General features: G+C 43.8%; 1 protein-coding gene across 3 annotated transcripts in view; it reads left to right on the plus strand.

Moving 5' to 3' along the window:
- GZF1 (GDNF inducible zinc finger protein 1) overlaps positions 1 to 13,888 on the plus strand; it is a 108,751-nt gene that overhangs the window by 18,146 nt on the left and 76,717 nt on the right. The gene's annotated exons all lie outside the window — the stretch shown is intronic.

The following is a 13,888-nucleotide window of genomic DNA, read 5'->3' on the forward strand; positions in this document are numbered from 1 at the left end:
GCGAGTTGATAATCAGACAAAAGCTAGTAATACTGAATAGTCAAGCCCGGTAGACTCCACTATATATGCATTAAGCGGACTAGTGCCGCATACGTTCCCATAGATGTGCAGGCATGCATATATTGGTTTTCAAACTTCGAACTCAATTGTATGGATTTCTATACGGACTAGTGCCTCATATACAAACGCACCCTTAAGGACAGAATGCATAGCTCAAATGCCAAGTGGCAAATAAAAGCCAAGAGCAGTTGGCACATCCAATTACAACCACATGGTGGTTAGCAAAGACCAAAGTCACAAGAGTGTACTTAACATCAAAGAAGAACTGAATTAATATACTGAAATAATATGAAAACTGTGAAATTCTTATCTCTAGGAGAGTGCGATGAAGTGTCATCCTCATGAAGAAAAGGGTAGGGAACCTGGGCCGTGTCGTGAAGAAGTGAATGGTCCCTTCCTTTCCTCCTGGATGGTGAGAGAAACATAGGTTAAAAATTGGCTATCGATTACTCATAAATCACATGTCTGAACTAGCATGTTATTCAAAACGATATAAAAGGCATTCAATACTCATAAAATACATATAAATTACATATATACTACAAAATACAGATAGATATCACAATACACGATTAACTGTTCAATCATCATGTAAGTGTGTTGCAAGTTCCTCGTCCATATTATGCCCCCCAGGGAACTTAGTTTCTAATTCCATGATCCATTTGGATTCCCTCTTCCTCAGGGCCAGCTCTCTATTACCTCCTCTTTTGGAAACATGCACCTGTTCTATGGCGAAGTACTTCAAAAGAGAGTTATTGGACTGGTGTACACCCTGGAAGTGTCGAGCAATGGGATAATTCTGGTCCTTGTTGGTTATGGCTCTAAGGTGTTCCTGTATCCGCTTTTTAACCATGCAAGTTGTACTCCCAACATACCAGAGTCCGCACGGGCATTCCAGGATATACACTACATAGTTAGTACTACATATAAGGAACTGCGGGATAGTTTTATTCTGTCTTAATCCCGGGATCCTAAAATCCTTAACCATGTGGCTACATTTGCAGGCTTTGCAATGGCCACATGGATAGAACCCTTTGAGATCGAAGCGGTTCCTATTGGGTGTTTCTGTGATATCTCCTCTGACCAAAATATCTTTCAAATTCCTCCCTCTTCTATATGTTATTAGAGGTCTGTCACCGATGGTCCCACCAATGACAGAATCTGATTTCAAGATCCTCCAATTGTCAGCTAGCATTTTCTGGACCTGTTTGGATTCGTGATTGAATGTAGTTATCACTCTAGTTGGCATTTCTTCCTGGTCCTCCCTGGTGGAGTATTCCAAGGCTTGTAATCTGCTGATTCCACTGATCTTCTTTACTGCCTTGTTTAATACCCATTCCGGGTACCCTCTTTCTCTGAATCTGCCTAGTACGATACCTAGTTCTTTCTTAAAGTCTTCCTCCGTGCTGCAATTTCTCCGTGCTCTTAGCACCTCCCCAAAGGGGATGCTCCATTTAAGTGGCTCTGGATGAGCACTGTTAGCATGGAGCAGGCTGTTCCCGGAAGTTTCCTTCCGGTGTAAGCTGGAAACCATTCTGCCTTCCTGTATAGAAATGACGGTGTCTAGGAATTCAATTTTATTGCTACTTATACTAGCAGTAAGATGTATGTTATACTTGTTGTTGTTAAGTTTGCTAATGAATTTCCTAGCTTCCTCTTCATTGCCCTTCCAAATGACGAAGAGATCGTCAATATACCTTAACCACACCAAGACTTTTTCAAAGTCTGAGTCCATGTCACTGTTAGTGTGGAGCTCCTCCTCCCACTTACCCAGGAAGAGGTTCGCAAAACTAGGTGCGAAGCACGTTCCCATGGCCGTGCCGCGGACCTGTTTGTAAATTTCACCATTAAATAGGAAGATGTTATTTTTCAGACATAGACCCATCATGTCAATTAACATATTGGTGTGATCAAGATAGCAGATATTTCTTGCTTTGAGAAAGTGGAGACATGCTTCAATGCCCTGGGTGTGATCAATGATGGTATATAATGAACTCACATCCAGGGCAATGAGTAGATATTCCTCTGCCCATGTGATATCAGAGATTTTATTCAGAAAATCTTTAGTATCCCTGATGTGTGAGGGTAACTGGGTGACATACTCTCTAAGAAAGAAGTCAACGTATTTAGATATGTTCTCGTTGACATTGCCTAGTGATGATACTATAGGTCTCCCTGGTGGTACAAGTGGGTTTTTATGTATCTTCGGGAGTAAGTACAAGATAGGTAATTTGGGGAAATCTTTTTTTAGAAAACAGTATTCCTGCCATGTGATGAGTCCTTCTTTTTGCCAATTAGCTAGTTTTTCCCATGTGTTATTTATGCTGTCATTATATACATCAGTGGTACATTTGCAATAAAAGTTCGCATCAGAAAGTTGTTTTAGTGCTTCATAAATGTACATACGTTTGTCCCACAAGACAATATTGCCTCCCTTGTCGGAGGGTCTGATTACCATACTACTGTCTTGTGCTAGAGAAAGAATAAAGGTTCTTTGCTGATTGGAAAGATTGGAGTCATAATTCTGACGTGTACCTAGTCTGTGTTTATGCTTAATCATTTCCTTCGTTACCACTTCCTGAAAGGTGTCTATTGAGTCGTGTGGCAAAGTCGGAAAGAAAATGGATCTGGGCTTGAACGTAGTGCAAGCTGCCCTATGTATATTGACACCCTCCAGATCTTCTGAATCCTGGGACCCTCCAGTGCCCATCACAGGCTCTGCTAGATCATACATAGTTTCTAGGACATCTGCATCACCAACATTGAGATTCGGTTGCGACCAGATATCCAATTGTTGATCAATGCTTTCAGGTGGTCTGGCGTTCCTTAGGCTATGCCATTTTTTTAATTTAAGTTTTCTTACGAACTTAAAGATATCCACTCTAGTGTTAGCATAATTATACAACTCAGTGGGGCAGTAAGTTAGGCCTAAGCATAGCGTTGTTTTTTCCATGGGTGTAAGGAATCTAGAGGATAGATTGATGATTGTTCTATTTACCATTTCCTCATCCATGATTAGTATATTTTCCTTTGGCCTCCTCTTTTGGTTCCCATGAGTGCCTTGCTTATTTCTCCTTTGTCGGAGCCTGAGTCTCCTCTGCTTGGACCGCCCCTGCCTCTTCCTCTTCCTCTTCCTTGCCCCCGGCCACGTCCCCGTCCTCTCTTCGGAGTGGTCGGTTGGGTATCTTCCTTCTGTCGTCTGGTCCTCATGACGCGAAATTCGTCTAAAAAAGACGCAGGTTTACTTGTTATCTCCACTTCAGAGGAAGTACTGGCTGTGGTATCTGAGAGTTCTGTGTCCGAATCTTCTGTTGTCGGTGTTTCAGTTACTGCTTCCACATTTTCAGAAGTGTTTCCTTGGTTGTCTTTCTGTTTATAGAGATGATCATATTTCTGGCTATATGTTAAGATACGACCGCTCTCGTAGTCCGCACAATCCCTATGCAGCTTTCTCTGTTTCCGTGATTTGATATCATCTTCATATCTCTTGAGTCTATTCACCAGGTCTTCTTTGAATTTTTTGATCTCCTCCTGGTCGGTACTCTTTTTGAAATCGTCATTGATCGCTTCCAATTCTTTAATTATTTCCTCTCTATCCTCCCATGCGTATTTAATGAGGATCAGAAGCATATTCTTGGAACTCAGGGCCGAATTGTTTGCCCAGTCTTCAAGCATCCGTGGGTTCCGTGCCTCATGTGACGGGGTAGTATATATGCGCAAACCACGTGGTACCATTTCCTTGTCAACGTAGTCTTGAAGTGAGACTGCCTCCCACCATTTCGATGCTTCCTGTTTTTTTAGTTTCTCATACCTCCGCATTTTGGTGTTCAACGTATTAACATCTGGTTTATTTATAGAAGCTCCAGATTGGCTTCCCTTGCCGGGAGCTCTTGCGAACAAAGTTTGTGCTTCCCTACGTCTCTCACTGTCACTCTCCATAACTTAGATCAATTACTTCCGGATGCAGCACACACTCTGTGTCTTCTGTTTGCACTTGAGAAACCAGCGGACAAACAGAACCTGTAGTGTCTGTTACACCCTCCGATTCAATTAATCATGACAGACCTCCCCGCTGTACATGCGCGGTTCCTGATGCCTTGGGATGTAATATTGTCTGAATCGTATGGGAGTTAGAAGTGGCCCTGTCTGCTTGTCTCCGTTGTTACAGTAAAGTACAATCCGATTTGATCGGAGGCAAGTACCGGGCCCCCCCGCATCCGCGCTAGGAGGGTAAACACTCGTGCACAAGTGCCCGCCTGCCACCCTCCCCCGCAGCACACACCGGGACCCGGCTTACCTCCTTTGCATGCAGGCTCTCGTTTCTCTCCCGATTCGTCTATCCACGGAGTCTCCTCGTATCTCCAAGGCCGGCGAGTGATCCCTCCGTTTCAATTCAATAATAGTCGGGTCCTTCCGGGATCCAAGCCCTCGTCAGGTGGTGCGTTGTCCGGCGAACCCACTGCCGGATAATCCAATTACCAGTCTCAAGAAACGAAAAACGCACTCTCAAAGGTCAGTCTTTTTTAATCATAAATCGCTACGCGTTTCGACACAACCTGTGTCTTGGTCACACGATTACTTCTGGATTCTCAAACATACATATAGGTATATGTAAACATAGAAGAGGTGCTAACATATTGCTCATTTAGGCTTCAAAGCGGCCGCCATTTCTAAACAGGTACAAACCTCGTACAATTAGATGAATATAACCTAGTATTCTTTGAGTTCTGACATTCGATCAGCTTGTTAACATTTTACATATTGAATTCCAATTATGTCATGTTGTCGGATATATGCAATACGTTTTACCGCACATTAAATTTCCGACAAAAGATTCAACCAACTTTATCCATTGCGAGTTGATAATCAGACAAAAGCTAGTAATACTGAATAGTCAAGCCCGGTAGACTCCACTATATATGCATTAAGCGGACTAGTGCCGCATACGTTCCCATAGATGTGCAGGCATGCATATATTGGTTTTCAAACTTCGAACTCAATTGTATGGATTTCTATACGGACTAGTGCCTCATATACAAACGCACCCTTAAGGACAGAATGCATAGCTCAAATGCCAAGTGGCAAATAAAAGCCAAGAGCAGTTGGCACATCCAATTACAACCACATGGTGGTTAGCAAAGACCAAAGTCACAAGAGTGTACTTAACATCAAAGAAGAACTGAATTAATATACTGAAATAATATGAAAACTGTGAAATTCTTATCTCTAGGAGAGTGCGATGAAGTGTCATCCTCATGAAGAAAAGGGTAGGGAACCTGTGCCGTGTCGTGAAGAAGTGCTACTAAGTAGTTTTCTAAGGAATTGAAATTTTAAAACACTGATGGCATGAATCTTTAACCGGAGAAAAGAGGGTTGAAAAACTCAATGGTTCAGGACGTTGAGGTAATGTCTTTAGCATCCTGTGAACACAGTAGGTATTGTGAAACATAACTTGTTCTCTTTAGGCCACGGGTACTCACAAACATTTTCCCAGGGGCCAAAACGTTTGGTTGGTGGTGTGACCGACGGCCACACTGATGCCAGTAGGGGATGGTCGGGGTGGGGTATTGGGGAGTAAGTTTAGTGTAGACAACGCAACACATGTGCATCTACTGTCTGAATTGAATTGCACAATGTAGAACCAGAAAACCTGGGTCAATCCTGGCTTCCCCTCTTGACCAAATTGTGTGATCTTAGGCAACTGTTTTATTTTACTTTCCGTTCATTATTACATAAAGGATGGCCTCAAAATATATGACTTCATGATGTGCGCCTTACAAAACCTTCTCCTGTGTTTGATTTAATAAACTATAATGTTGTTCATCTAAACTAGAAACTGGTCACCCAAAGAAAGGGTGCACATAACAACTGACTTCCCTCTTAGTTCACTGTTGGCATTGTTGCCTGGGTGAGGGGAAGCATGAATGTTTCTAAATTCATGTTTGAAAACTTATCACTTTAAAAAAATACTTATGAATGTAACTGATGTAATCTGATTTACTAAGGTGAGATGGTTCTGCATGTTAATGAAATAAGCTTTTGAATTTTTAAGAGCCTGCTGCAAGATGTCTTTATAAATGAAGGTCTTCCTAAAGTTAAGCAGTGCAAGACACCCTCGTTACTTCCTCTCTTTAACAACAATTAAACTTTAAATAAATGCTTCCACATTTATTTAACATTTTTAATATTCGTGCTATGCCGAGTAAAAAGCAGCCCAGTGCTGCTGCTGAGGGGGGGCTTCACATAAAGGCCAGGAGGGCCGCATGAGGCCCTGGGCTGTACTTTGAGTATCACTACATTTGGCAGTATCCGCTCACCAAATACCACTTCTGTCTTCATTGCCTTTGAAATCTGTCCATTGGCCAACTCTTTGAGACAGTTTCTTTTGTGTCTTACATCCTTCTGGTTCTCACATTAGGATTTCACATTAGGATCTCATTAGCTATAAGGGGACCAAAACCTGCGGAATAATTCCTGCGCAGTTCTTCGGGGCATGCAAGCTGTACCAAACCATGGTATTAAGCTATTGGAATAGAGGCCCCAGTTGTGTGAGATGGACTCATTTCTCACAAAGCCGAAACAGCTAACTCCTCTTAGCTAAACTGGTTTGTGTGAGGGCTACATGGTGTATTTTTATAAAGTTTGGCACAACAGGAAAATTCCTTCTCAGGGGAAAAAATATTTGGTACATGTGCAACAATACCAAAATTCCATCCGAGTCGTGTGGCAGTTTTATCTTTTTGACAAAATTATTTTGAGGAAAACCTGACATAAAAATCAAAAACCTTTTGTATTGAAACCAATCTGGAACTCGGCGGTCCATCGGACTGCCGAACCCATGGTGGTGGTACCTGTGACTGCCAGACTGGTGGTCCCCCCGCCGTATTGCAAATACCGTGGTGGGACCGCCACAGGACTACCGGGGATCAAGGATCCCATGGCGGTCAGAGTCCCAAATATGCTTTCCGGCGGCCGCTGCGGCACCGGTTAACGTTTTGGGATTTTTCTGACCATCTCACTTTCAGGGCCATGGGATACATGCAGTGGGGCACATGGTGTGCCCCCTTGTCTGCATGCAGGAACAGTCGTTGGCTTTCTAACTGCACTTTTTTTTTTTTAATAGGCACTGCCTTGGGAACACCAAAGTACCACCCACCAGACCAGAAGAAAACTCCTAATCTGGCGAGTGGTCTGACTACGGGCTTGGTGGTCCTGGAGCAGGGCGCTGGTGTGGCGGCCCGCTCCAGGACCGCCAAACTCGTAATCAGGCCCTAAGTGTTGGTCTTTGTGGTAGACCAGGATCTGCGCACCCTTCATTGTTAACTGGTGATTGAGCGCATTGGTGGTTTACATACAGCCTTTTAAAATTCTAGAGGTTGAAAATCCTGAATGGAGCCAGTTATATAGGTCTCTACAAGGGTAGATACTCCTTTTTCTCTGCCTTTCAGTATAGCTGAACTCTGTAGATAAACCATAGAACGGGACCAACTACTAAAATGCAGCCAGGATGGTTGTGTCTTTCAGAAATAGAAAAATGTCTGTGTCCCAAACGTTACAAAAAGTTTTGTCATTTATTCCCTGGTTCTCCAAAAGTCTTGGACAGGTTGTAAAAAGGCTCCTCAGTTCTCTAGTACAGGTTCATGGCAAAGTGTCCAATGACATCTGGGTCCCAGAACTCCTTAGCAGCAGTTCTGAGTTACTTTCTCTACAGAGCCTTCTTTACACCGCAGACACAGGAGGAGATGTACATATGGAGGCTGAAGAAATGTCTAGTGGCAGCTGGTCATCTTGTTCTCTTCCAGGTAGACACAAATTACTTTGTCTGCATAGCCGCACTTGTTATCGAGTTTCACTGATCGGGAACTGGACTGTATCCTTGGCACTGACCCTATACAGTGCTCCGCTGCCTTTGGCACGGTTTACACAATAAAAACGCAACATAAATAGATGCATGCATACATAGATTCAAGCCTGGAGACTGTCTCTCCATTACTCTGGCAGAATCCTTAATAACAGCATGCAAAAAGGTATTAGTTCATCTGAACATGGCAGTTCTTTTTCTGAAACTAGTTATCTGGGTTTCCTTTAAGGGCTAATAATGTACCTGAGAAGATCAAACTCTAGTTCTTGCACTTTACCTGCAGATAATTTTGTGTTTCAGTTCTATTTAAGTGGCTTGAGTTACTGCAAAAGTGACCTCAGAGTCCTTTTTACTACAGAAAAACATAATCGCAGTGTGAATCACTTGTGTTCATCTCTTCACAGCTCCTCCCAAAACTGGTCAAGTTCCTGTTCTCATTAATAAAGTAAATGCTCCAGCTCCCATCTGCTCTTTTTTCCCTACTGGGAATATCTCCAGTGTTCTGAGGATAGACCATTTATACAATGTAAAATTAGTTTTGTGCCTTCCCTTTTAAAGAAAAATGTGATGTGTGTGTGTATGGGAGTGGGGGAGAGGAGCAAGATCTCCCTCGCTTAAGGCATCAGTTTGTTTGAGTTGGTCTTGGAAGCCCAGCAGTTGGCCTCTGCTGATTTTGGCACGAAGGAAGACAATGAAGTTCGAATCGGTGTTTGTTCAGACACATACATTAGATTAGCCTTTTCCTAACACTATCGCTAAGCTTCAGCATGAAAGAATGTAGAAAAAGTGCAGATAATCCCAGTCTATTGTGTCAGTTGATCTTTGTCATGGGCCAGGAATGCTGCCCCTACGTTTTTAGGTAAGCCCACCTATTCTGCTGCTCAGTTGTTTGCCCTGCGCCCTTTGGTTACAGTTGCTTGTCCCCATTGGCTGATTTAGACCAGATGGCTTCCCCTCTTGACCAAATTGTGTGATCTTAGGCAACTGTTTTATTTTACTTTCCGTTCATTATTACATAAAGGATGGCCTCAAAATATATGACTTCATGATGTGCGCCTTACAAAACCTTCTCCTGTGTTTGATTTAATAAACTATAATGTTGTTCATCTAAACTAGAAACTGGTCACCCAAAGAAAGGGTGCACATAACAACTGACTTCCCTCTTAGTTCACTCTTGGCATTGTTGCCTGGGTGAGCGGAAGCATGAATGTTTCTAAATTCATGTTTGAAAACTTATCACTTTAAAAAAATACTTATGAATGTAACTGATGTAATCTGATTTACTAAGGTGAGATGGTTCTGCATGTTAATGAAATACGCTTTTGAATTTGTAAGAGCCTGCTGCAAGATGTCTTTATAAATGAAGGTCTTCCTAAAGTTAAGCAGTGCAAGACACCCTCGTTACTTCCTCTCTTTAACAACAATTAAACTTTAAATAAATGCTTCCACATTTATTTAACATTTTTAATATTCGTGCTACGCCGAGTAAAAAGCAGCCCAGTGCTGTTGCTGAGGGGGGGGCTTCACATAAAGGCCAGGAGGGCCGCATGAGGCCCTGGGCTGTACTTTGAGTATCACTACATTTGGCAGTATCCGCTCAACAAATACCACTTCTGTCTTCATTGCCTTTGAAATCTGTCCATTGGCCAACTCTTTGAGACAGTTTCTTTTGTGTCTTACATCCTTCTGGTTCTCACATTAGGATTTCACATTAGGATTTCACATTAGGATCTCATTAGCTATAAGGGGACCAAAACCTGCGGAAGAATTCCTGCGCAGTTCTTCGGGGCATGCAAGCTGTACCAAACCATGGTATTAAGCTATTGGAATAGAGGCCCCAGTTGTGTGAGATGGACTCATTTCTCACAAAGCCGAAACGGCTAACTCCTCTTAGCTAAACTGGTTTGTGTGAGGGCTACATGGTGTATTCTTATAAAGTTTGGCACAACAGGAAAATTCCTTCTCAGGGGAAAAAATATTTGGTACATGTGCAACAATACCAAAATTCCATCCGAGTCGTGTGGCAGTTTTATCTTTTTGACAAAATTATTTTGAGGAAAACCTGACGTAAAAATCAAAAACCTTTTGTATTGAAACCAATCTGGAACTCGGCGGTCCATCGGACTGCCGAACCCATGGTGGTGGTACCTGTGACTGCCAGACTGGTGGTCCCCCCGCCGTATTGCAAATACCGTGGTGGGACCGCCACAGGACTACCGGGGATCAAGGATCCCATGGCGGTCAGAGTCCCAAATATGCTTTCCGGCGGCCGCTGCGGCACCGGTTAACGTTTTGGGATTTTTCTGACCATCTCACTTTCAGGGCCATGGGATACATGCAGTGGGACACATGGTGTGCCCCCTTGTCTGCATGCAGGAACAGTCGTTGGCGTTCTCACTGCACTTTTGTTTTTTAATAGGCACTGCCTTGGGAACACCAAAGTACCACCCACCAGACCAGAAGAAAACTCCTAATCTGGCGGGTGGTCTGACTACGGGCTTGGTGGTCCTGGAGCAGGGCGCTGGTGTGGCGGCCCGCTCCAGGACCGCCAAACTCGTAATCAGGCCCTAAGTGTTGGTCTTTGTGGTAGACCAGGATCTGCGCACCCTTCATTGTTAACTGGTGATTGAGCGCATTGGTGGTTTACATACAGCCTTTCAAAATTCTAGAGGGTGAAAATCCTGAATGGAGCCAGTTATATAGGTCTCTACAAGGGTAGATACTCCTTTTTCTCTGCCTTTCAGTATAGCTGAACTCTGTAGATAAACCATAGAACGGGACCAACTACTAAAATGCAGCCAGGAAGGTTGTGTCTTTCAGAAATAGAAAAATGTCTGTGTCCCAAACGTTACAAAAAGTTTTGTCATTTATTCCCTGGTTCTCCAAAAGTCTTGGACAGGTTGTAAAAAGGCTCATCAGTTCTCTAGTACAGGTTCATGGCAAAGTGTCCAATGACATCTGGGTCCCAGAACTCCTTAGCAGCAGTTCTGAGTTACTTTCTCTACAGAGCCTTCTTTACACCGCAGACACAGGAGGAGATGTACATATGGAGGCTGAAGAAATGTCTAGTGGCAGCTGGTCCTCTTGTTCTCTTCCAGGTAGACACAAATTACTTTGTCTGCATAGCTGCACTTGTTATCGAGTTTCACTGATCGGGAACTGGACTGTATCCTTGGCACTGACCCTATACAGTGCTCCGCTGCCTTTGGCACGGTTTACACAATAAAAACGCAACATAAATAGATGCATGCATACATAGATTCAAGCCTGGAGACTGTCTCTCCATTACTCTGGCAGAATCCTTAATAACAGCATGCAAAAAGGTATTAGTTCATCTGAACATGGCAGTTCTTTTTCTGAAACTAGTTATCTGGGTTTCCTTTAAGGGCTAATAATGTACCTGAGAAGATCAAACTCTAGTTCTTGCACTTTACCTGCAGATAATTTTGTGTTTCAGTTCTATTTAAGTGGCTTGAGTTACTGCAAAAGTGACCTCAGAGTCCTTTTTACTACAGAAAAACATAATCGCAGTGTGAATCACTTGTGTTCATCTCTTCACAGCTCCTCCCAAAACTGGTCAAGTTCCTGTTCTCATTAATAAAGTAAATGCTCCAGCTCCCATCTGCTCTTTTTTCCCTACTGGGAATATCTCCAGTGTTCTGAGGATAGACCATTTATACAATGTAAAATTAGTTTTGTGCCTTCCCTTTTAAAGAAAAATGTGATGTGGTTGTGTGTGTGTATGGGAGTGGGGGAGAGGAGCAAGATCTCCCTCGCTTAAGGCATCAGTTTGTTTGAGTTGGTCTTGGAAGCCCAGCAGTTGGCCTCTGCTGATTTTGGCACGAAGGAAGACCATGAATTTCGAATCGGTGTTTGTTCAGACACATACATTAGATTAGCCTTTTCCTAACACTATCGCTAAGCTTCAGCATGAAAGAATGTAGAAAAAGTGCAGATAATCCCAGTCTGTTGTGTCAGTTGATCTTTGTCATGGGCCAGGAATGCTGCCCCTACGTTTTTAGGTAAGCCCACCTATTCTGCTGCTCAATTGTTTGCCCTGCGCCCTTTGGTTACAGTTGCTTGTCCCCATTGGCTGATTTAGACCAGATGGTAGCAGTTAAAAAGTGCCCACATGGTAAGTTAATGACCTCTCCCCTGCACTCAAAACCTGTGCCCTCAAAACCTGTGCCCTCCATAGGGAACCATTTGGAGCAGAGGAAGCCTGGCTTGCCCAGAATTATAATGGTCTTAAGTTTTTTTGGTTAAATTGTCGCTCACCTGCAAAACATCACAGTGACGTGTTGAATTTTCTTATAGACCATGACCCTGACGCTGTCTTCTTAACAGAAACCTGGCTCACTGAGACCCCCGGGCCAGAGGTCATCTCAGTTTTCCGCCTTCCTATAGGATCCTGGGATCCTGAGACAGGACCTCAAGCAAAAAAGGAGGCACTGCTATTATTTTTAAAGATTGTGTTTTATGTAAAAAAAAATAGATACATTGGCTAATCCCGAATGCAAAGCTCTTCTTTTTTTTCATTGTTTTTAACTAAGAATTTTACGTTGTGTCGAGCCCTTATCTATCGCCGACCGGGCAATGTGGTCAATTGAAGCTCTAGTATCTCTGATGTTCTCACATTGCCCGTTCCTAAAATTCCCAACTTAAGCATATTAAGCGACCTCAACATTAATTTTGAGGAAGGAGACTGTAGCATGGCTTCGTTTGTTAAAGAGGACCTCCTCAACTCACCTGGCCGGCCATATGTTGGATCCTATATTAACTAACTTTAGTGGTTTTCAAACCTATCAACCTATTCCTTCAACACGGATGGATGACTTTGCAGTTCCTTTCTCTTTGCTGGTTCAATCTGGACCACAGTTAACCCCTTCTGTGCCCATGACGAGCTGGACTCGTCATGGAGCACAGTCGCGCTGTGCCCATGACGAGTCCAGCTCGTCATGAGGCATTCCCCGGGGAATCCCTCTGGTGCGGGCACCAGAGGGATTCCCTTTTAACCAAAATAGCCTCGGGAGCTGGGGAAGAGCTTACCCAGCTCCCGAGGCCCCCCCTGCTTTCAGTGCAATGACGATCGGCGCGCACGTCGCGCCGACGTCATTGCACTGAAAATGAAACTGAAATGAGCCAAGAGGCTCATTTCAGTTTCACTTTGTACGTGCTCAGGGGGCTATCTCAGCCCCCTGAGCACGTAGAAAGACGGGAGAGGTATCGTTGGAAAGGGGAAAATCTCCCCTTTCCAATGGTACCCCTGGTACCACAGGAGGGCGATCCCCAAGCAGGGATCCCCCCACTAGACACCAGGGAGGGGGGAGCGGCCCCTTGGGCACGGGCCTTTGCTCCCCCCAAATCATTTTGACATCATTTAGTATTTTTCAGCTAAATTTGAGGTTTGCAGGTCATTCTGGGTAAGGAAACGTTAGGGGGATCCACGCAAGCCATACCTCCCTGGAATCCCCCGGGTGTCTAGTTTTCAGAAATGTGTGGGTTTGCTAGGTATCCCTAGGTGCCAGCAGAGCTATGGTTCAAAAACTACAGCTAGGCACTTCGCCTAAAAAGGGTCATTTTTAGAATCAAAATTGAGGTGTGTTCACGTTACGTTTTGCGCCGTTTCCTGTCGCGGGCACTAGGCTGACCCACACAAGTGAGGTACCATTTTTCTCGGAAGACTTTGGGGAACGCGGGGTGGGTGGAAATGTGTGGATCCACGCAGATTCCAGAACTTTCCACCAGAGAAATGTGGGGAAAATGCTTTTTTTGGCAATTGTTTAGGTTTGCAAGGGATTCTGGGTTACAGAACCTGGTGGGAGGCAGTCAAGTCACCCCATCCTGGATTCCCCTGGGTGTCTAGTTTTCAAAAATGTATAGGTTTGCTAGGTTTCCCTAGGTGCCGGCAGAGCTAGGGTTAAAAAACTACAGCTAGGCACTTTGCTAAAAAAGGGTAATTTTGCA

The sequence above is a fragment of the Triturus cristatus genome, chromosome 6 (assembly GCF_964204655.1).
Source record: "Triturus cristatus chromosome 6, aTriCri1.1, whole genome shotgun sequence".
Lineage (NCBI taxonomy): Eukaryota > Metazoa > Chordata > Amphibia > Caudata > Salamandridae > Triturus > Triturus cristatus.